The sequence below is a fragment of the Rhinopithecus bieti genome, unplaced genomic scaffold (assembly GCF_001698545.2).
Source record: "Rhinopithecus bieti isolate Rb0 unplaced genomic scaffold, ASM169854v2 scaffold_759, whole genome shotgun sequence".
Taxonomy (NCBI): domain Eukaryota; kingdom Metazoa; phylum Chordata; class Mammalia; order Primates; family Cercopithecidae; genus Rhinopithecus; species Rhinopithecus bieti.
The window spans coordinates 86,399-111,964 of record NW_016803631.1 but is presented as its reverse complement, the minus strand read 5'-3'; the positions used below and the strand labels follow the sequence as shown (position 1 = coordinate 111,964).

At 41.7% G+C, this 25,566-nt stretch overlaps 1 protein-coding gene across 4 annotated transcripts in view; it reads left to right on the top strand.

Moving 5' to 3' along the window:
- Window positions 1–25,566, top strand: part of CASR (calcium sensing receptor) — a 144,985-nt gene that overhangs the window by 68,076 nt on the left and 51,343 nt on the right. The window lies entirely within an intron of this gene.

The window sequence follows — 25,566 nt, the reverse complement described above, 5'->3', positions numbered from 1 at the left end:
ATTAAGAAGGACATATTAAAATGTCTTTAAATGAATGAAAATGGAAATACAACATACTAAAATTTATGGGATACAACAAAGCAGTACTAAGAAGGAGGTTCATAGCAATAAACATGCTTATGTCAAAAAAGTAGAAACACTTCAATGGTTCATTTTATTTTTGAGAAAATTACTTTTCGTTATTGTTATAAGTAGCAACTACTTATGATAAACTTCCTTCCTAAGAATAAACTTCTTTCTTGAGAAGGAAATAAATAAACTCCCTTCCTGAAAAGGAAGTTCATAGCATTAACTCTGATGTTTCTCTGTTGATTTTCTGTGTGAATGATCGGTCCATTACTGAGAGTGGGTGTGAAAGTCCCCTACTATTGCTGTATTGCAGTCTCTCTCTCCCTTTAGGTCTAATAATAACAAAATGTGTTATTATTATAGCAAAAGTAGTGCTAGGAAGGGAGTTCATAGCAATAAATGAATATCTCAAAAAAGTGGAAAAACTTTAATAGTTCATTTTATTTTTTAGAAACTTTTTAAGTAGTATCTACTTACAAAGTGTATATTTCACTTATCAGCTATTAATGGATATACAAATGATTCTTTTGTACTTCATATCAAGCAACTTTGCTAAATTCTCTCTTTGTTTTTTCTTTACATGAGTCTCACCATGCTGCTCAAGCTGGGCTCAAGTGATTCTCCCACCTTAGCCTCTTGAGCAGCTAGGAATACAGGCACCACACCCAGCCTAAATTTTCTTATTAATTCTAATTATTTGTATGTAGATGTTAAGATTGCCATGTTTTCTGTAATTAATGATCTTTTTTCTCTAAACCTTACATACTTGATATATTTTTGTTATATTACTAAGCTGGGTGAAACCTCTGGGAAAATGATAAAGAGAAGTGAGGATGGGGCATCCTTGTCTTGTTCTTGATTTTTAAAGGGAAGACTTTTAAGCCTTTTGTGAGTAAATGTGGTATTGGGCATAGATTTTTTTAATAATCACTGTTTATTACATTAATGATACCTCCTTCAACTCCCAGCTTGCTAATGTCTTCCCATGAAAGGATGTTGAATTTTATCAATTTTATCTTTCTCCCCATGGGAGCAGACATCTGAGACTACTGAGTCGGCCTCTGGAGACCTGGAATTTGTGGAAAGCATCTTAGGCTTCTTTCCCTCCAGCACTGAATGATTACGTATTTTGGAACATGCCTTCCTCATATTGATTACAAAGAGTGAACCTGAAGTTTAGCCTTGGAGAAAAAGGAAAGAGTGCATGCCTTAGATGTAGATTATTTAGGCTAACATAGTGGAGGTAAAAGATCTTTTGTGTAGTTATCTCTCAGTCACTAGAGTTTGACACTGGGGTTTGAGGGTCTCAGCTAATATTCTCAGTATATGCCATTTCCCCTGAAACCTTGAGGGTAGGATTTCTAAGTCCCCAGCCAAAAACCACCTCCTAATGCAGTAGTTCTCAAACTCAAGTGTGTATCAAAGTCACACATTGTTGGGTTCTACACCAGAGTTTATGTGACTCAGGTCTGAAAATTTGCATTTCTAAGAAGTTTCTAGTTGATGCTGATACTGCTGGTCCTGGAGTCCACAATTTGAAGAACACTGCCCTAAAGCAGTCTCCCTGAAACATCCTCACACCAAAAAAAAAAAAAAAAACCCAGGACCAGATGGATTTACAGCTGAATTCTACCAGAGGTCCAAAGAAGAGCTGGTACCGTTTTTTCTGAAACTATTCCAGACAATTGAAAAGGAAGGATGTATTAGTCCGTTTTCACGTTGCTGATAAAGACAAACCCGGGACCGGGCAATTTACAAAAGAAAGAGGTTTAACTGGACTTACAGTTCCATGTGGCTGGGGAAGCCTCACAACCATGGCAGAAGGCAAGGAGGAGCAGGTCACATCTTATGTGGATGGTGTCAGACAAAGAGAGCTTGTGCAGGAAAATTCCACCTAATGAACCCATAAGATCTCATGAGACTTATTCACTGTCACAAGAAAAGCACGGGAAAGACCTACCCCAGTGATTCAATTATCTCCCACAAAGTCCCTCCCACAGCACGTGGGAACTATGGAAGTACATTTCAAGACAAGATTTGGGTGGGGACACAGAGCAAAACCATATCAAGGGACTTCTCCCTAACTCATTTTATGAGGCCAACATCATCCTGATACCAAAACCTGGCAGAGATACAATAAAAAAAGAAAACTTCAGTCCAATATCCCTGATGAACATCAATACAAAAATCCCCAATAAAATACTGGCAAACCAAATCCAGCAGCACATCAAAAAGCTTATCCACCACGATCAAGTTGGCTTCATCCCCAGGATGCAAGGCTGGTTCAAATTATGCAAACCAATCAATGTAATTCATCACATAAACATAACTAAAGACAAAAACCACATGATTATCTCAATGGACACAGAAAAGGCCTTTAAGAAAATCAAATATCCCTTCGTGTTAAAAACTCTCAATAAACTAGGTATTGATGGGACATACATCAAAAGAATAAGAGCTGTTTATGACAAACCCACAGCCAATATCATACTGAATGGGCAGAATTTGGAAACATTCCCCTTGAAAACTGGCACAAGACAAGGATGCTGTTTCTCATCACTCCTATTTAACACAGCATTGGAAGTTCTGGCCAGGGCAATCAGGCAAGAGAAAGAAATAAAATCATCCAAGTAGGAAGAGAGGAAGTCATACTGTCTCTGTCTGCAGATGACATGATCCTATATCCAGAAAACCCCATTGTCTCAGCCCAAAAGCTTCTTCAGCTGATAAGCAACTTCAGCAAAGCCTCAAATACAAAAATCAATGTGTAAAAATCACAGGCATTCCTATACACCAGCAATAGACAAGCAGAGAACCAAATCATAAATGAATTCCCATTAACAATTGCTACAAACAGAATAAAATACCTAGGAATATAGCTAACAAGGGAAGTGAAGGACCTCTTCAAGGAGAACTACAAACCACTGCTCAAGGAAATCAGAGAGGACACAAACAAACGTAAAAACATTCCATGCTTGTGGATAGGAAGAATCAATATCATTAAAATGGCCTTACTGCCCAAAGTAATTTGTAGATTCAATGCTATTCCCATTAAGCTATTGACATCCTTCACAGAATTAGAAAAAACTACTTTAAAATTTATATGGAGTCAAAAAGAGCCCGTATAGCCAAGATAATCCTAAGCAAAAAGAACAAAGGTGGAGGCATCATGCTATCCAACTTCAAACTATATATAGTAACAATGCTACAGTAACCAGAACAGCAGGGCATTGGTACAAAAACAGACACATAGACCAATGGAACAGAACAGAGAACTCAGAAATAAGACTGCACATCTATGCCCATCTGATCTTTGACAAATGTGACAAGAACAAGCAATGGAGAAAGGATTCTGTGTTTAATAAATGGTGTTGGGAGAATGGGCTAGCCATATGCAGAAGGTTCAAACTGGATCCTTTCCTTACACCTTATGCAAAAATTAACTCAAGATGGATTAAATACTTAAATTTAAAACCTAAAACTATCAAAGCCCCAGAAGACAATCTAGGCAATACCATTCAGGACATAGGCACGGCAAAGATTTCATGACAAAAATGTCAAAAGCAATTGTAGCAAAAGCAAAAACTGACAAATGGAATCTAATTAAACTAAAGAGCTTCTGCACAGCAAAAGAAACTATCATCAGAGTGAACAGACAACCTACAGAATGGGAGAAAACTTTTGCAATCTATCCATCTCACAAAGGTCTGATATCCAGAATCTACAAGGAACTTAAACAAATTTACAAGAAAAAAACAAATCACTAAAAAGTGGGCAAAGGGGCCAGGCACAGTGGCTCGCACCTGTAATCCCAGCATGTTGGGAGGCCAAGGCAGGTAGATCACTTGAGGCCAAGAGTTCAGTACCAGTCTGGCCAGAATGGCAAAACCCTGTCTCTACTAAAGATACAAAAACTAACTGGGCATGGTGGCACACCTCTGTAGTCCCAGCTGCTCTGGAGGCTGAGACACAAGAATCACTTGAGCCTGGGAGGTGGAGGTTGCAGTGAGCCTAGATCACGCCACTTTACTCCAGCCTAGGTAACAGAGTGAGACCTTGTCCCCTGTCACCAAAAAAAAAAAAAAAAAAAAAAAAAAAAAAAGTGGGCAAAGGGCATGAACAGACACTTCTCAAAAGAAAACATTTATGCAGCCAATAAACATGAAAAAAAGTTCAACGTCACTGATCATTAGAGAACTGTGAATCAAAACCACAATGAGATATTGTCTCATGCCAGTAAGAACTGTGATTACTAAAAAGTAAAGAAACAACAGATGCTGATGAGGCTGTGGAGAAATAGGAACACTTTTACATTGTTGGTGGTAATGCAAATTAGTTCAACCATTGTGGAAGACAGTGTGGCAATCCCTCAAAGATCTAGAACGATAAATACCATTTGACCCAGCAATCTCATTACTAAGTATATACCCAAAGGAATATAAATCATTCTATTATAAAGATACGTGCACACATATGTTCATTGCAGCACTATGCACAATAACAAAGACATGGAATCAACCCAAATGCCCATCAATGATAGACTGGATAAAGAAAATGTGGTACATATACACTATGGAATATTATGCACCCATAAAAAAACAAAACAAAAAACAAAAAAAAACAGATCATGTCCTTTGCAGGGACATGGATGGAGCTGGAAGCCATTATCCTGAACAAACTACCGTAGGAACAGAAACCCAAATACCACGTGTTCTCACTTAGAAATGGGAGCTGAACGATGAGAACACATGGACACAGGGAGGGGAACAACACACACTGGGGCCTGTGGAAGTTGGGGTCAGGGAGCACATCAGGATAAATAGCTAATGCATGCTGGGCTTAATACCTAGGTGATGGGTTGATAGATGCCGCAAGCCACCATGGCACATATTTACCTGTGTAACAAACCTGCACATCCTGCACATGTATCCTGGAACTTAAAATAAAATTAAATAATTTTTCAAAAAAAGAAATCAATGAGAATTATATCCCTAGGAGGAGTTTTGATTCCAGATTTTCTACAATTTTTTCTTTTTTCTTTTTTTTTTCCCCAAGACAGAGTTTCCTTCTTGTTCCCCAGGCTGGAGTGTAATGGCGCAATCTTGGCTCACCACAACCTCTGCCTCCCAAGTTCAAGCAATTCTCCTGCCTCAGCTTCCTGAGTAGTTGGGATTACAGGCATGCATCACCATGCCCAACTAATTTTTGTATTTTTAGTAGAGAAGGGGTTTCTCCATGTTGGTCAGGCTGGTCTCGAACTCCTGACCTTAGGTGATCTGCTTGCCTCGGCCTCCCAAAGTGCTGGGATTACAGGCATGAGCCACTATGCCTGGCCGATTTTCTACAATTTTTAAGCAAGTTGCTTCATTGTTCTTGGATGCATTTACTCTGTGAGACTCAAGGTAAAATTACCTAAGCGCCCAGAAAGAAATGTGCAATATAGTTCAAGATAGTTCTTAGAACTGCAGATTCTTCTAGTGGGACATGCAGATCTCATGTGCACACATACCCAGGGCCAGATGCCCTCTCGGCCTCCCTCAGAGATGATCATTCAGCCTCTTTTAGAATGCTTTTACACCATCACATGTATTTCCATTGTTGCATAGTCCCCATTGTTGGAATAAGGACATTTTTCTCATGCTCTTTTGAAAACCTAGTGCTTTACTCTACAGGTCTCATGGTTAGAAAATTGTTCCTTACATCGCATCAAAATCTGTCTCCCTTTAACTTGCGCCTGCAGCCCTATTGTCCATACCCACCTAGGAAAATACTGAGACCTCTTTCCGCATCCTGCAGACCCCAATCATGTTCTGACTAGAGTTCTCCAGGCAAACTCTCAGAGTTCGTTCCCATAATTGTTTCCCCTTTATGGCTTCATCACCAAGCTTTCATTGTCCAGCTTGGATAAACACCAGCTCGTTTGGGTCCTCTCTCTAAGACGGCAATATGCATACTTGGCACCATACCCCATATGAATTCTGGGCCAAGGCTGAGTATGATATGTCTCTTGGTCCTCCCGGTCCTTGTTAACAACTCCCTTTAGTAGTTACCTGGACCCTATGGTCATATATTGCCTATGTATAATCCAGACTCTTCTATAGTTTTGCTTACTATTTGGGTACAATTACTAAGCCAGTGTCAAAAAACCTAGCTGAATTACTGAAATCACCACTCGTTTCAGTGACCACGGCAAAGAAAAGGCAAGGATGATCTGAGATGACTTGCTCATACCGGATCCTAGCTATTGCAGCTGTAGTTGCTGAGAGGGACAGCCCTCCACCTGAGAATAGGTTTCTCATTTCTTCCACATGATTGTCTCTTCTAACCAGGAGCTGCCATTGTTCTGGACCCATATCAGTGTCTTGTCTGCCCATGTTTAGCTCTTCAACACTTGACCCTGTGTCATGTCCTCTTCCTGAAAACTCCAAGGTGACTGCTGAACGTGCCTAGTTTTCGTTGTTGTTGCTTGCTATCTCTTTGTCTCTTGTCCTGCTAATCTCTGTGCCAGATCTTGTCATTGGCTCTTTTAGGTTTGTTGATTCTACTTTATGGCCTTGATTTCTTTTTTTCTTCATACATATCCGTTTGAAGATTCTTTAATGGAGTATATCCATTTTTCTCATTAGAGACTTTAATTTGTGCTGTCTTCTAAAGGAAAAAACAAAGGGCATTCTTCAGAACTTCTTTTAAAATGTACAGTGGCTTTATAGTATCTCAAGGTGGCAGAGGGGGCAGCATAGACAAACGACTGCAGAGCTGAAGAGGACCCAATCCTCCTAATCCGCAATCCAGAGCCATTGAACTAACTCTATGCAGACTATCACTTCTACGCCTCAGACAGGATAATGAAGGGATGACATTGCTGTTCTCTTAGTTTAGAAGGCATAAACCTCAGTGAGGAGGTGGGATGGATACAGAAGTGGGCAGATAACTCAGATCATTTAATGCCACATTCTGAACATATCTAAGTCCCAACTCTGATCCAACAGGGAAAGATGTACTACTATCCAGGTAAACTCAATTGTCGTTCATTTTGTACATAAACTGTATAGGTACACTTTACAGCCTAGACTGTAATGGCTAGAATTTAGCCAAATGAAATCTCCCCTGGCTGCTAAGGAGTCCTTGGAATGAAAGTGACTAAAAAAAGACCATGTCCCCTAACTGGACACGTGGCAGCAGGGTAGTAAGGCAAATTCCTTGTTTGAAAGCATCCATAGCACAGTATTTTTTCATTGACTGGATGAAGGGTCACACGAAAGCCCATGATAAATGACTTGCTTTTCTTCAGTCATTAACCACAAAAGTGTGGAATGCATCACTGAGAGACTAATCCATGCCACACATTCAAGGGACATAAAGCAGAGTTTTCTAGACTGCTAAGGAAGCAGGTGAAAGAAGGAAGGAGGTAGGTCTATCCTTGCTTTTGCTGCGATTTCAAACATTACTACCGTTTCAAACATTACTGCCTCTAGCACCTTGAATGAGAGATGGAGACAGTCTTTGCCTATGCACTTGAGAAAGCTGGACCATACCGTGATTACAGCCCTCTGCCTCCGTGGGTGAAGTAAGGTCACAGCTGGACAGCTGGGCTATGTATGAGGCAAACAATCTGCTGATTTATTTTAAACCATCATGCTGGTATGTACACGACCAAATGAATGTAGTCCCCTTTTAAGTAAAGCCCCTTGGAAAGCTTTCTGCTTATCCCATGATGCTTCCACGTTGCTCAAGAGATTCTTAGGGAGTTGAGTAAAGGAATGCACAAAAAAAGATGAGAGCCATCTATCTATATCCACAACTCATAATTAGCTACTGTAAATATTTTGGCCTATTTGCTTCCAACATTTTTCTTTATTTAAGAAATCTCTTTCTATTGTTTCTTATTAAAGTGAAGCACAGATTATTACAGAGATCTCAAATAGTGCAGAAAAGAACACAAATTTAAAGGTTTTTTAAAACACCTGAAAGTTCATCATTAATATTTGGTGAACATTTTCAGGATATTTTCTATATATCCCATTTTATGGAGTATCATCAGTTTTGTCAAAGTTTCCACCTTGGAAAAAGGATCTGAGTTTTCAAAATAGGTCAGAGTTGCCAGCAGCCATTGAAGTTCAGTGAGTAAGGTAATGATTAAGCCATGTATCAAGATTTTGGTGCCAAGTCAGGTATAATTGGTTTTCTTGGACAGCTCAGGTATTGCCATGAGAAGCACCCATATCAGAAGTGACCAACAAGACCTGCCCTCAGAGAGGCTGTATCTGAAGGACAGGTGCATGAGGTTCCAGAAGTGTTGGGGATCATAACCACTGGAACTGAGCCAAGACTGTGTCTCTTGAGATCTGTGGACCTCAAGGTCCTTACCCTCATGGAGCCTGTGTTTGCTCATCTTTAATGGGGTGTTCATAACGTCCACTTTTCACAAGCTGTTATGAGACTCAAATTAGGTCAGGGATATGAAAGCTCTTTTACAAATGATTAAGCCCTATACAAATGTTAGGCATTATTGCTTAAGTATATTTGTCAAATTAATCTTGTTTCTTGATGGGTACACCTCCTACAGACAGTCAGTTCACAGACAGCCACATCATCAAATCCTACCTGGGTGGGGCTGTTCTTTCCCCTTGTACTGTCCTTGGGCTGCAGGTTTGTCCCTTCAGGGCTACCTTGTCCTTGATGTGATGTCCATTTTACCTGACTTTTCCAGTACTTGAGGATGGGCAAGGGAAATCAAAGAAGACAGGCAGGAAACAGTTTGAAACACTACCACCATTGTTTCTAACTTCCTGCAACTTGTGTGGCAAATGACTTCAGTCTGGGGTGTCTATGGAATTTTAGAAGGATCTGGTCAGTTTCGTTAATTACCTGGAAGTTCTTCTGACATTTAACTTATGAACTCATCTTTCACCAAACGGAGGAATCTGAGACCTGGAAGTTTTCTCAGAAGTTCTCATGCTGCATAAATAGGGAATAAGAACTAAAAACTATAGTTATCTGTACAAACGAGAGTAATAACTACATGATTCTAACAGTGGTTGAAATGACTAAATTTCAGGTACTTAGTATAGCCTGGCACATAAAAAAATGCTCATTAAATGTTAGCTATTATTTTGGGTGTTGCTAATACAAGGACTTCTAGGCTAGCTTATATGTCATCAGTGACTTTTGACACATGAAAGAATGCCTCATCAACAATGAGATACTGTTACTCATGCATAATTTACAAATGAAATTTTACCTTTTGGAATGTCTACTTTTTGATTTGTATCCATTCATTCAACATATATTTATTGAGTGCTTACTATATGCCAGGCATTGTGCTGTGCATTGAACATACAATGGTGAGCTATGCAGACCTCATCCACATGGAGCTGATTGTCTAACAAAGGAGACAAACAGTAAACAAATAATTATAGGAATGAATATCCGACTAGAACTTGTTTTGAGTGCAGTGAAGGGAAAGTACCATTTTTTTTTTTTGAGGCGGGGTCTGGCTCTGTCACCCATGCAGGAGTGCAGCGACATGATCTTGGCTCACTGCAACCTCCACCTCCCAGGCTCAAGCCATCTTCCCACTACTGAGTAGCTGGGACTACAGGCACATGCCACCATGACCAGTTAATTTTTTGTAGTTTTTTGTAGAGACAGGGTCTTGCTTTGTTGCCCAGGCTGGTTCAAACTCTTGAGTTCAAGCAATCTACCTATCTCAGCCTCCCAAGGTGCTGGGATTACAGGTGTGATCCACCACGCCTGGCTGGGAAAATACAATTCTATGAGTTCATGTAGCTGATGGTACCCAGCCTTGTGTGATGGATGGCAAAGGGTCAAGGAAGATTCAGGAAGGTTCCCTAAAGTAATTGACATGTGAGTTGAAATCCAAAGAATGAGTAGGACTAATGTAACAGTGAGTGAGAAGAAGCAGATTCCTGAGAGAAGGAATATGTGCAAAGGCCTTGAGGCTGGATTTTGACATTCAACTTAACTCATCTTACACCGAACAGAGAAATCTGAGATCTGGAAGGTTTCTCAGAAGTTCTCATGCTGCATAAAAAGGGAAGAAGGACTAAAAACTATAGTTATCTGCACAAATGAAAGTAATAACTGTACCATTCCAATAGTGGCTGAAAGGACAAAGTTTCAGGTGCTTAGCATACCTGGCACATAAAAAGTTCAATAAATGTTAGTTATTATTTTTGGTGTTATTATTATTAATACAAGGACTAGAACTTCTAGGCTCTATAAGTCAGAAAGATATTAGCAGCCGGGCGCAGTGGCTCACACCTGTAATCCTAGCACTTTGGGAGGCCAAGCCAGGCGGATCATGAGGTCAGGAGATCGAGACCATCCTGGCTAACACGGTGAAACCCCATCTCTACTAAAATACAAAAAATCAGCCAGGTGTGGTGGCGGGCGCCTGTAGTCCCAGCTACTCGGGAGGCTGGGGCAGGAGAATGGCATGAACCCAGGAGGCAGAGCTTGCAGTGAGCTGAGATGGCGCCACTGCACTCCAGCCTGGGCGACAGAGCAAGACTCCATCTCAAAAAAAGAAAGAAAGAAAGATATTGGCATAGGCATAGTCACATCTAAGCAGAGTGAGGGGTTGTGGAGCAGAAAATGAGGTTAGGGGTTGTAGGAGACTAAACAAGGCAGGCATGGTCTCATCGCATACCCTGTTAAGAATTGTGCTCTTGACTAACAGCAAAGGGAGTCCATTGAAGTGATTCAAACAAGGTGAACAGATTTTTGTATTCAAAGATCGTGCCACTGCAAGTAGAATAATGGATTGGAAGGGGGCCCCAGTGGATGCAGGTAGTTAAGTGTAGGAGGCTGTCACAGCAGGCCGTGGAAGGGTTGACAGTAGCTTAAAACAGAGCCATAGTGGTAGAGCTGAAAAGAACCAAAAATTATTTACGGGCCAGGCACAGTAGCTCAAGCCTGTAATCCCAGCACTTTGGGAGGTCGAGGCGGGTGGATCATGAGGTCAGGAGATCAAGACCAGACTGGCCAACATGGTGAAACACCGTCTCTACTAAAATACAAAAAATTAGCCAGGCATTGTGGCGGGTGCCTGTAGTCCCAGCTACTCGGAAGGCTGAGGCAGGAGAATCGCTTGAACTCAGAGGCAGAGGTTGCAGTGAGCCGAGGTCGTGCCACTGCACTCCAGCCTGGCGACAGAGCAAGACTCCGTTTCAAAAAAAAAAAAAAAAAAAAAAAGTTATTTACAAGGTAAAATCTACAAGATCTGGTGGTGAACTGGATGAAGGAGGTAAGAGAAGGTGAGGAGAATCCATTTATTCATTCAGCAAGTATTTAACTGAGCCCCTACTAAATTCCAGATGCTCTGCTAGGTACTAAGGATTCAACTCTGAACAAAACAGACAAGTCTCTGCCCTCAATAGGTTACAGTTTGGAGGGGACTGGAACTGAAGAGTTGACAATATGTAAGTAAACAAATAATGATGTGTTTGCATTGCAAATTATAATTACATATTACAGTGTGGGTGATTACAGGTAAGTGCTACAACGAAAAACTAAGGGGCATGTCAGAGAGAATAACTCAGGAGGAGGTGACACTTAAGGTAAGACCTGAAGGATGAGAAAGAGACAGCCAAAAGAGCCAGTGAAAGAGCATTCCAGGTAGAGGAAACAGTAAGTTCAAAGAGCTTGATGTATTCCTGGAACAGGTGGGAAATTAGGGTGGCCAAAAATAGTGAGCAAAGAGGAATTGTACAAAATGGGGTGGTAGGTCATTTGTAGGTCATACTGAAGATTTTGGATTTTTTTTTTAACATAGCAGCTAGAATAACCTGATTGAAAGATTACTCTGCTGTTTGAAAAATGGGGAAAAATTAATTATTTCACACCAAGAGTAAAAGCAGGGAGACCAGTTAGAAGCCAGTCATTCAGGTGATAGAAGATGATAACTTGCACTAGGGCTATGGTGGTGGATCAGGGAGAGGGAAACAGATATCAGAGGGATTTTAACCAACTGACCTCACTGAAGATCCAAATGACCCCTAAAGAAGTGGTGGCATGATTCTTTGCAGAAGTTGACAGCCTGGTGTAGCCTACCTATGATTCATCTCATCAGACCCAGCCCAGATCAGGATTCAGGGACTCAAATCCAGCACCAGAGTAGCTGGGCTCAGGGCCAGGGGTCATCAAGACTGGGGTCACCAAAGTCACATCAGGGTCTGTAGCAGCTCACAGTAAAGGAAGGAATCTGTTGAGCTGGGTTTCTATCAGTGCTGCCTGTCTGGGGACAGAAGCAGTAAGCAATTCAGAACCTGGGTGACGGTAGGGCTGGGTCAACAGTGGAGGTTAAAGTGGCAAAGCTGTCAGTTCAAGGTTACAGGGATTGGCCGGGCGCGGTGGCTCAAGCCTGTAATCCCAGCACTTTGGGAGGCCGAGACGGGCGGATCACGAGGTCAGGAGATCGAGACCATCCTGGCTAACACGGTGAAACCCCGTCTCTACTAAAATACAAAACATAGCCGGGCGAGGTGGCGGGCGCCTGTAGTCCCAGCTACTCCGGAGGCTGAGGCAGGAGAATGGCATAAACCCGGGAGGCGGAGCTTGCAGTGAGCTGAGATCCGGCCACTGCACTCCAGCCCGGGCGACAGAGCAAGACTCCGTCTCAAAAAAAAAAAAAAAGGTTACAGGGATGGAGATATGCCACCTATGACAACAGTTGGATGAGACATTTAGTGGATGAGTCAGACACTGGAGATTTATTTGTGGAATAGCAAGCAGTGCAATCTCAGTGTTCTCTAGCTCCTTGTGATTTAGACAAAAGGGATCCCTGCCTTGCAGACTTAGTTTGATCTAGAGTGTGAGGCTTTTTGGTAGCCTTGCCAGTAAAATACTTGCCTTCTTGATTGTGTTGTCTATTTCTCTGCTATTTCAACATTTTTTCCACATGAGGTAAAATATTCAGGATTCTGTGACAAGTTTCAGCTCAGGTGCTGCTGTGTGGGTATGCCTGCACGCACATATGTGTAAGCACATGTTGTGCGTACCGTGATGAGCATGTGTGGCAGCTGGAGTGTGAGTAATGGCACATCAGGGCATGTTAACCTGCAGGGCCACAAGCATCTCCATTTTTTAAAAAGAGAGAGAAAGAGAACAGACACCTGATCCCAAGATAGAGACAACAAAGAAGGATGATCTATTCTGGTGTCAGATACAAAAAGCAGCAGCATGCCTTTTCCTGAAACTTGTTTGTGTCTGACCACTTCTTCCTGCCCTTCCTCCAGTCTCAATCCGCAGCCAATGCTAATTTCTACCTAACAACACCTGGAAGAATTTAGCAGTTTATCCCAACAATAAGTGAAGAGCCAGTGATACATCTGATAGTACTAATTATTTCCAAATATTGGGAATCCAGCATTACATAGACTGAAAATTTCTGAAGAAATACAGAGCAACATCTCTGTTGCTGTATGTCATTTACCAGCATCCTTGATAACAGTTAACCACAATGCATTAAATAAATCATAGAAGACCAAGGATTTATAGCTTTTTGAGCTTGATATCCAGATGAAGAGAAGACAGAGTAAGAAAAGTAAGAACGATATTATTTTTGTCTTCTAAACTCTCTGCTTTGGTTACTGGGTCCTCTTCTTGGTGATTCAACAATGCACATTAAGCTATTAAAGACTTTGTGGTGGGCGTGGTGGCTCATACCTATAATTCCAACACTTTGTGAGGCCGAGCCGGATGGATCACATGAGGTCAGGAGTTCAAGACCAGCCTGGCCAACATGGTGAAATCCCGTCTCTACTAAAAATACAAAAATTAGCTGGATGTGGCGGCAGGCACCTGTAATCCCAGCTACTCGAGAGGCTGAGGCAGGAGAATCACTTGAACCCAGGAAGCAGAGGTTGCAGTGAGCCAAGATCATGCCACTGCACTCCAGCCTGGGCAACAGAGAAAACTCCGCCTCAAAGAAAAACGACTTTGATAAATGTTTGTTTGTGTCTGACCACTTCATCCTGCCCTTCCTCCTCTCTCAATTTCCAGCCAATGCTAATTTCTACCCAACAACACCTAAAAGTTGGCAGTTTATCCCAACGATAAGCCAGGAACCAGTGATATGTCTGATAGTACTAATTATTTCCAAATATTGGGAATCTAGTGTGACACAGAGTGTAGAAAGAGACATTGAGTTTTATTTAACTGAATTTTTCCATATATTTTTGACCAAGAACACTTTGAGAAATGCTACTTTAAGATTACCATTCATTTCCTTTTCTCCTCATCCCCCTCCTTGAAGAACCATCAGTGCTCACTGTTCTAGCTGCCATGTTAGTGCTAAAGTCTCTCCTGTCTCAGCCCAAGCCCCTGGCTGTCCCAGCTCTAGGATACCCCTGCCCGTAGCACACCTTCACCTAGATGGCTCATGGTGTAGCACAGTGGGAATTTACAAAGGTTCACTTAATTCTTCACTTAACAAATATGAAAAAATGAAACTGATGGAATGGAAAAGGCTCTACTTTTGCGATTTTTATTAAGCGACCTTGAGAATTGAACCCTAAACTCAGTGAATCTTTGGTTCCTAAAGGTATAGAATCTTTACTGATCTGTTGCCACTAGAAAGATAGTAACAACAACAACACAAATCTCTAGTACACCAGTGAACAATGAAATCCCAATACGCCTGGGAATAATGCAATCTAGGTTTAAATAATTCTCCCATCATTTATTACAGCATGACTTGGACAAGTTGCTTCACCTCTCTGAGTCTCACAAAGTTCATCTTGTGAGTAGCGATAGTATCTGTGGAGATTACTGGGAAGATTTAATGAACAACTACGGCAAATATATAATACCTTTTACCCGTTGCTCACCTCCCTCTTATTTCTCCATTTAACTCCCATCCTCTCTCATTTCTTTTTCTATCCATTAAGCCAGCACAGTCTCCCTAAAAACACCTGAATCTACATCTATTCAAAGCCTTCCTCCCTGCCCTAGCATACTGACAATAATTCTACCCAAAAGAGAGAACTGGTTGACAGCTTTCTGCCAATATTGGAGTAGGTTGATCTTTTTCTGGAATAGCCTCTAAAAGACAATAGCATTATCTTTTCATAGATTCTACAAAACAAGATAAAGGGACTGGAAGAGACCCTTTGCCCTTGGGAGGGTCCTTTCCTAGCTGGGGATAAAGGTAATTATCTCTGACTTTTGGTCTTCTCATCTTCTAAATAAGTCCTGAGATATCTGCCAGTTTTAATAGCCTGTGTACTCTGGGTATATGCATAGAGTGCCTAGCAGCTTGCCTATACCTCTTCATTCATGAAAGATTAAGGAAGATTGGCACACTACTGCATCATTTCTTAGAGAAAAAAAAATTCCTATTTGGGGGTTACTAGTCTTATATCACATACAACAGACTTTAAACCAACAACAATCAAAAAGGTCAATAATAATAATTATCCTTTATTAGTAGTAGTAATAATAAAGGATTCAATTCAACAAGAAGTCTTAATGGAGCACCCAGATTCATAAAACAAGTTCTTAGAGATCTATGAAGAGATTTGGATAACCACACAATAACAGTGGGAGACTCCAACACCCCACTGACAGGATTAGATAGATTATCAAGGCAGCATCTAACAAAGATATTCTGGACTTAAACTCAACACTTGACCAATTGGACCTAATAGATATCTACAGAACACTACACCCAAAAACAACAGAATATACATTCTTCTCATCTGCACGTGACACATACTCTAAATCAACCACATGCTTGGCCATAAAGCAAGTCTCAACAATTTTTAAAAAATTAGAAATCATGCTAACCACACTATTGGACCACAGAGCAATAAAAATAGAAGTCAAAACCAAGAAGATCTGTCAAAACCATACAATTACATGGTAAACAACCTGCTCCTGAATGACTTTTGGGTAAACAATGAAATTAAGGCAGACGTCAAAAAATTCTTTGAAACTAATAAGACCAGATATACAGCATACCAGAATCTTTGGTACACAACTAAAGCAGTGTTAAGAGGAAAGTTTAGAGTGCTGAATGCCTACATCAAGAAGTTAGAAATATCTTAAATTAACAACCTAACATCACACCAAGAAGAACTAGAAAAACAATAGGAAACCAACCCCAAAGCTAGCAGAAGAAAGAAGTAACCAAAGTCATAGCTGAACTTGTATGAAATTGAGATGTGAAAATCCAGACAAAAGCTGGTTCTTCAAAAAATTAAGCAAGATGGATAGGCCACTAGCTAGATTAATAAAGAAAAAAGAGAGAAGATCCAAATAAACACAATCAGAAATGACAAAAGTGACATTACAACCAACCCACAGACATACAAAAAATCCTTAGCGAATATTATCAACACCTCTATATACACAAACTAGAAAACCTAGAAGAAATGGATAAAATCCTGGAAATCCAAGTCCCCCAACATTGAAACAGGAAAAAATTGAAACCTTGAACAGACCAATAATGAGCTCCAAAATTGAATCAGTAATAAAAAGCCAACCAACCAATAAAAGCCCAGAGCCAGATGGATTCATAGCCAAATTCTACCAGATGTAAAATTATTCCAATCCTACTGAAATTATTCCAAAAAATTGAGGAGGAGGAGACTCCACCCTAACTCTTTCTATGAACCCAACATCATTCTGATACCACGACCTGGAAAAGACACAACCAAAAAAGAAAACTTCAGACAATATTCCTGTTGAACATTGATGCAAAAATCTTCAACAAAATACTAACAAACCTAATCTAGTAGCACATTAAAGTTAATCCACCACAATCAAGTAGACTTTATTCCTGGAATGCAAAGTTGGTTCAACACATGCAAATCAATAAATGCAATTTCCCACATAAACAGAATTAAAAATGAAAACTGCATAATTATCTCAATAAATGCAGAAAAGACTTTTGATACAATTCAACATCTCTTCATATTAAAAACCCTCATCAAATTAGACATCAAAGGAACATACTTCAAAATAATAAGAGCCATCTGTGACAAACCCACAGCCAACATCATACTGAATGGGCAAAAGCTGGAAGCATTTTCTCTTGAGAACTGGAACAAGACAAGGATGTCCACTCTCACCACTCCTATCCAGCACAGTAGTGGAAATCCCAGCCAGTGCAATCAGGCAAGAGAAAGAAATAAAAGGCATCTAAATAGAAAGAAAGGAAGTCAACGTTTCTCTCTTCACAAACAATGTGATTCTATACCTGGAAGCCCCCATAGACTCTGCGAAAAGGCTCAGAGAACTGATAAACAACTTTAGTAAAGTTTTAGGATACAAAATCAATGTACAAAATTCAGTTGCATTACTATATACCATTAACATTTAAACTGAGAGCCAAATGAAGAATACAAGTCCACATACAATAGCCGCAAAAAGAAGAAAATGCCTAGGAATACAGCTAACCAAGTAGGTAAAAGTTCTCAACAACAAAAATCACAAAACACTGCTGAAAGAAATCAGAGAAGACACAAACAAATGGAAAAACATTCCACGCTCACGGACAGGAAGCATCAATATCATTAAAATGTCCACACTGCTCAAAGCAATTTACAGAGGTAATGCTATTCCTATCAAACCACCAACATCATTTTTCACAGAATCAGAAGACTATTCTAAAATTCATGTAGAACCAAAAAAGACCCTGAATAGCCAAAATAATCCTAAGCAAAAAGAACAAAGCTGGAGGCAACACACTCCCTGACTTCAAACTATATTAAAGGTTACAGTAACCAAAACATCATTGAGCTGGTACAAAAACAGACACATAGACCAATGGAACAGGATAGAGCCACACACCTCCAACCACCTGATCTTTGACAAAATCAACAATACCAAGCAGTGGGGAAAGGACTCCCCATGTAATCATCTCAGAATCATTTACTATTCAGTAAATGGTGCTGGGTTAACTGGCTAGCATAGGCAGAAGATTGAAACTGGATCCCTTCCTTTCACCATATACAAAAATTATCCCAAGTTGGATTAAAGACTTAAATATTTAAGACCTAAAACCATAAAAATATTAGTAGAAAACCTAGGAAATACCATTCTGGACATCAGCCTTGGGAAAGAATTTATGACTAAGTCCCCAAAAGCAATTGCAACGAAAACAAAAATTGATGAGAGAGATCTAGTTAAGGGAAAGAGCTGCTTTCTGCACAGCAAACAAACAAAACTATCAACAGAGTAAACAGACAACCTACAGAATATGACAAAATATTCACAAACTACCCATCCAACAAAGGTCTAATATCCAGAATTTGTAAGGAACTTAAACAACTGAAAAGACAAAAAAAAAAAAACACAAAAACGTTTAAAAAGGACATGAACAGACGCTTCTCTAAAGAAGACATACATGTGGCCAAATATGTGGAAAAATGTTCATCACCACTAATCATTAGGGAAATGCAAATCAAAACCACAATAAGATACCATCTCACACCAATCAAAATGGCTATTACTAAAAAGTCCAAAAAAAGAAAAAGAAAAAGAAACAGATGTTGGGGAGTTTGCAGAGAAAAGGGAACACTTATGCACCATTGGTGGGAATGTAAATTAATTTAGCCACTGTGGAAAGTGGTGTGGAGTTTCCTCAAACAACTTAAAATGGAACTATCATTTGACCCAGCAATCCCACTACTGGGTATACACCCAAAGGAAAATAAATCATTCTACCAAAAGGACATATGTGCATATGTGTTCTTTGCAACAGTATTCACAAGAGCAAAGACATGGAGTCAACCACGATGCCCATCAGTGATGGACTGGATAAAGAAAATGTGGTACATGTATGCTACGGAACACTATGCAGCCATAAAAAGGAACAAAATCATAGCCTTTGCAGCAACATGGACGCAGCTAGAGGCCTTTATCCTAAGCAAACTAATGCAGAAACAGAAAACCAAATACTTCACGTTCTCACTTATAAGCAGGAGCTAAACATGGAATTCACATGGACACAAAGATGGGAACAAAAGCCACTTGGGCCTACATTAAGGGGGAAGATGGGGGGTAGGAGCACGGGTTGAAAGCTACCTATAGTATACTACGCTCACTACCTGGGTGACAAGATCATTCGTACACCAAACCTCAGCATCATGCAATTTACCCGTGTAACAAACCTGTATGTGTACTTCCTGAACCTAAAATGAAAGCCAAGATAAAAACTATTTAAAAATAAATAAATAAATAAATCCCTATTTTCTAATGACTGTGGTCGTGTCAGTATGGCTACTTCAAATTAATATGTCCTTCCTGAGATGTATATGCCTGTGAAGAACACCAGCAGTCTGAGGGAAGAGCAGATTCGAATGGCCCAGTGGAAGAACATTGAATTGGGAATCTGAGAACTAGTTCCAGCTGAAGCTTTGCCAGTTACCAGTTGTTTAGTATTGGACAAGTCACGTAATCCCCTGACTCTCAGGTAGTTTTGTTGTTGCTGTTGTTTAGGTATCATGGAGCTAACACTAGTAATCTCGTCTTGGTCTAATAGTGCTCCATCTTTTCTTCCTAGGTCTAGTCATATTTTGAAAACAAATTGGTTTCACTGTACATGCTATTCCATAAGTTTGTTTTTTAATGTATTTAAATTACCAGCATATCATGAGCGTTTTCCTATGTCTTTAGGTAGTTTTATCACATGTTCTTAAAGATTGTGTTGTATTCTGTTATGAGACTATACCATCATTGCACACCAAGCCTCACTTGTGGAACATGGAAATGCCTTTATTTCCTATTAAAATTAATGTTAACCAAGCGCAGACAAAAGGAATTAATCTGGACTTCTCCAATTGAGATTACACCTCATGTGTTTCAGCTACATAGACCCGTCTGTCTCTGGCTGGAATTAGGAGCCACCACCCCTGAGACTCCACCATCCTGTCCTCCACACCATGACACCTGACCCTCTCCTTTGCCTGTCCACACCTACCACGTCAATGCCCCACTCTTTCAAACACATCCCTCAGATATTCACTGATTTATCGTTTCAGGACTTCTCAATCATGTATTTACCATCTTATTATAAATGATCTAATGCTCAGATTCTTAGGGTTACAACAGTTGATTTACATAGCCTTGCCTATGTGTAGTTAAGTCACTTCAAGATGGAAAACTCCCTGATTAAACTTAAAATGTGGTAATCTGACAACATGAATACTCTGGACTAAGTATATATTTTATTGTAAACAATCTTAAATAAAACATATACATTGTTTAAATCTGCTAAACACTTTTTACCAACCTCTATACTCTTCCCACCCACCTCCACCCACCCTCAAAATCAGGCCACCCTTGTAGCAAAATTCTCTGCTTTCCTACCAGAGTGTGTAGCATTCATTTGCATTTCTATTTAGGTGAGTTTATTTCATGACAGCCATGGCAGTGGGCAGAGCCCACAGGAGTCTATACCCTTCTCTGCCTCTAAGCAGTCACAAACAAATGAAGGGAGTTAGATGACTTCTAATATCCTTTCCAAATTTAAAATTCTGCATAATTTGGCCATATCTTAATGCTCCAATAAAATGCATCTTTCCATTGTGGTTTACTTTACTGTGTTAAAACTTTGCACACTAAAACTTAGAAGTTAGAAGCCTCAGCTGAGCACGGTGGCTCACACCTGCAATCCCAGCACTTTGAGAGGCCGAGGCAGGTGGATCACTTGAGGCCAGAAGTTCGAGACCAGCCTGACCAACATGGTGAAATCCTGCCTCTACTAAAAATACAAAAATTACAGGTGGCACATACCTGTAATCTCAGCTACTAGGGAGGCTGAGGCAGGAGAATTGCTTGAACCTGGGAGGTGGAAGCCACAGTGAGCCAAGATTGTGCCACTGCATTCCAGCCTGGGCAACAGAGTGAGTCTCTGTTTAAAATAAATAAATAAATAAATAAATAAATAAATAAATAAATAAATAAGGAAGCCTCTCATTCCTCACCAAGTGAACTATGATATGATGAGAGATTGTACATTTCCATTCTACTCCTAACACTGCTGGTGTCTGGCGCTGTGACGTGGCAACTGCTTCCTGTTTCTGAGCCACAGTCTACCTATTTGTAAAATGGAAGATTTATGCTAAACATATTCTGAGATGCCTTCTTGGCCCCGGCATTACAGTATTGGACTCTGATCATGTATTCATTCTGCTCAGCAATGTTTCTGGTCTTAAGTTATCAATAACCCCTGGTAGAGTCTGGGACATTGGGACTAGATCCTGCAGGCCCAGCCCAGGCTCACCAGCGGCTGTTTGAAGGAGTCACTGGCATGGACCAGTAAAGCAAAGGCAGCGACGCCTCGCGGTGAGGGCCAGAGCCCAAGTCCAGGGAAAACGCTCCTTTAGCGCCACGCGTTACGAAACAACCTCTCCTCCTTGCTGACGCTGCCGCCGCATCCGGGCTGCAAATCGAGCCTAGATCTTTCTGCTCCAGCACAGCCTGCCCTGCAGTGGATGCGGGCGTGAGGGGACTCAGGAGGGGCTGGGGCGGGGTGCTGCTGACCGTGGAGAAAGCAACCTCCTTCCCTGAGGGGCTTCCCCTCTCTGCGCCACCACCCCCCACCCCCTGCAACAGGGCAGTGGCTGAGCCCATCTCTGTAGGTGGAAGGTGGGATGGGAGGGAGGAGGAAGACCCTCTCGCTTGAGCAGGACTTGGAAAGGAGGCAGGAAGAGAGCCCATTTCCAAACTCGGCCTCTTCCACTGAGGTTCCACCTGCATAGAAGGGGCTTCCTGGGACCCACCAAGCCCCTGATGCCACTTGGTCATCTTACAAGAGAAGACACCAAACTCCAGAGAAGGAAGCAGCTGTCCCAAGGAGGAGCAGCTGGGTGGAAACTTGAACCACCATCTCCTGGCCCCTTCTAGTTCTCTGTCCCCTCCACTAGACTTCTTCAGCCAAAGGGTGTTTCTCTCCTTTTAGTTTCTTTGCAAATCTACTTCCAAATATTTGCATTGACCTATCAGATTGATACTTAAAGAATCAAGGATTTGGCCGGGCGAGGTGGCTCAAGCCTGTAATTTCAGCACTTTGGGAGGCTGAGACGGGCGGATCACGAGGTCAGGAGATCAAGACCATCCTGGCTAACACGGTGAAACCCCGTCTCTACTAAAAAATTCAAAAAACTAGCCCGGCGAGGTGGCAGGCACCTGTAGTCCCAGCTACTCGGGAGGCTGAGGCAGGAGAATGGCGTAAACCCGGGAGGCGGAGCTTACAGGGAGCTGAGATCCGGCCACTGCACTCCAGCCTGGGCCACAGAGTGAGACTCCATCTCAAAAAAAAAAAGAAAAAAAAAATCAAGGATTTGTGCGTTTGACACCTGAAACTCATCTCTACCCCAAGGACCTTCTTGTGTGTTCTGCTTACCATCCACTCAGAATTTTTGCAGCTTTTTGAGGGTCATCATCCATCTGCAATCACATTAGAGATATCAGAAAGTGTCCTGATCATGATCCCCTTGTAGAGGTGAGAAGTGTGTCCTGCAGCTAATCCCATCCACCATGCAGACAGGATGCTAACCAGTCTCAGAGGACACCTTTCCTCTGGCCCAGCTGTTGGGTGGCTTACCTGGCTTTCTGCCCCAGTCCTGTCTCAGCATCATACACTTGCTGTTTGAAGGTGGCCATCCCATGAATGGGCTAAACTAGGCATTCTAGGACTGGTCAGGAGGTGGCAAGTCACCATGTTGATCAATTCAATTAGTAAAGGCACTGTTTGGGAAGAGAGAGGGGTCATTATCATCATCATATGAAGAGCTAATTTTTTTGAGCATTTACTATGTGGTAGGCTTTATGCTAAATTCTTACAAGCATTGTTTTAATATAATCCTTACAGCAGCCGTACTATTGTTATTCCTGTGTGGACAACGAGGAGACGGAGGCACATAAGGAAAAGGTTACTAAATGGGGAATAAGAAAACTTAGCTTCCATTCTTGCTCTATCTCTCTGTAATCTCAGGCAAGTCACTTAACCTTGCTTTCTGGTATATGAAACATCTGAATTGGATGAAATTATATGCATATGTGCATTTTTCTGGAAAGAGCAGCCACAATTTTCATCAGCATCTCAAAGACACCCATTACCCCTCTCCCACTCACACACACACACACACACACACACACACACACACACAAACCAAAGAACTCTTGGGACTATCTCATCTTATAGCCTTTTTCACACTAAACAATCTACCTTACATTGTCTTCTAACATTGTAAGTACGAATGGGCTTGAGTAGTACTGATAGGCAGATTCAGATTACAGTCACCCCTGAGCCAAAGAACTCTCTGTGATTCAGGGGTGTGAAGGGCTCCAGGCTGCGCGCTGGCCTTTCCAGCACACCCGCATGTCCAGATAGCCATCGCAGGAAGGATGACATGGAGATGGGATCATCAGATTCACCCTCCACCTGCTTGCAACACCTCAGCATTTTTAATTCAGCTTGTTGTATTATTTACTTGCAACTAGACTCCAAGTTTATATTGCAACCTCAAGAAAAGATTCACAATCCCTTTTTTTTTATTGTGCTATAAAAAGAATTATAGTCATAGAACCTCCATAGGGCTTGAAGTAAAGCAGCCATTCATTAAGCATCTGCTGTGTCCTGAGTATGTGTCCTGAGTAAGCTAGCAATGAACAAGACAGACCAGGTCCCTGGCTGCATAAAGAACAAGAGGGACTGTGGCAGGGAAGTGCCAGGCAGATGCACAGAGCACAAGAGTGAGGCCTGGAGAACCAGGAGGGGCTTCCTTGAGAAGTGGTGTTTGAGCCGCTGAAGGATCCCTGAAGAATGACTCATCCCTGATGGATGAAGAGAAATGAATTAAGCAAGAGGCACAGATCAGAGGGGTGGAAGAGCATTCTGAGAGGAATGGGAAGGGCCCAAGGCAATAAAGAACTTGGTCCACTGGAGGAACTGAAAGGAGGGCAGGCTAAGTGCTGAGAGAGGGAGAGTGGTGTGGGAGATGCAGCTGGAGAGGAGGCAGGGCCAGTGTATGCAGGGCCCAGGAATCGCCAGCTGGGATGCTAACTGGCTGTGGGCTATTGGCAAGGCAGGTAAGAGCTCACATGTTCCATTTCCTTATCTTAAAGGTGAGAGTCTTGAATTAGATGATCTCAAAATCTCTTTCTGACTCTACTATCCTGTGATATTGTGACTTCAAAGAAAGTGAAATGATTGCTGAGAAAGAGAAAAGTAGCACCTGACAATCTGGATCTGGGTGATTCTATAAGCTAGGCCTTGGCATTCTCCTGTTAAACATAAACAACTTCACAGAACATCAACAGCAAGCAAGGTGTCTCTGTGACCATGATAAAGACAAATATAAGACCACTCCACAATCATGTCTGAACACAGACAAAAAACATTAACATTGTCCAAACCATGGAACTGACCAAACATTTCCCTATTCTGGCTCAGAGGAGTGACTGCTGCTCCTTTACCCTTACAGCTTCACTCTCACTTAGTCTTCCTCCCTTCTAGACAAGATTTATTATGATATGGAATCATAGAATATACCCCTGCTTCTGACAGCATGCAAAGCCCCACTTCCTTAAACCCTCCCTGAAATCGCCTACCACAAACCCCAGGGCTGTAAGTCCTTTCTAGCACCTTGTCGGTGTGGCAGCCCACAGCTCTCATTCTCTGCTATGGGTAATAAACCCAACTTGTCCAAGCACGGGGCATTCCTCATGCAAGTGCAGGGCTGACCGTGAGAAGTAATGCCACCCTACACTTTGCTCTCCGGGTGCCTCTCTTGTCTCACCAGTTCCAGCCCAGTCCTGGGGGTCTTTAGCTGGAGGGAGTTGACATCAGTCCCCTCCCCTGCTCTTCTCTAATCTCACCACACGTACCCTGCTCTGGGCCTCAGGGTGTTGGGGAGTAAAGCTGGGAAGTAGAGGAGGAGAAAATGAGGAAGAGAAATGCAAGAGGGCAACTTCACAGGGGAATTTTGTCCACCTGATGATGTGGGAACAGAATTAAAACTGTCTCCAGAGCGAATGTTTCTTCTCTCACTTGAAGTCTGGGCTTCCTCGTTTTATGTCTATGCCCCACCCAGATTACGCATGGGCTACTTGGGAGGTTGTGGTATTCCTGTTTCCCAGCCATACACCACCACCTCCCCTTAAAGTCATCTTCACAGGAAGGTAACCAGCTCCCAGTGGAACTGACCCATTTGACAGTATCTAAGGGGAACAAAAATTGCTGCTGCTGCTGATTCAGATTCACAGCTTGGACTTCCCACCCTTAGCTAAAAGTTTTTCACTGGGGAGAGTCCCCACCACACAACCTACTCTATTCTGTTCATGTGAGCCAGTGGTAAACAAATCAGACTCCTGGTGCTTCCTGAGTCAGATAATAACCAAGGGAAAGAAGTGACCTCTTTCTCTGGACACAAAACCAACTACCGGACCAACTACTTACTCCTCTGATTGAGAAAGCTGGTGAAGTCAGCTCCTTTCAGCTTGGAGAAGCTGTTGCTCACATCA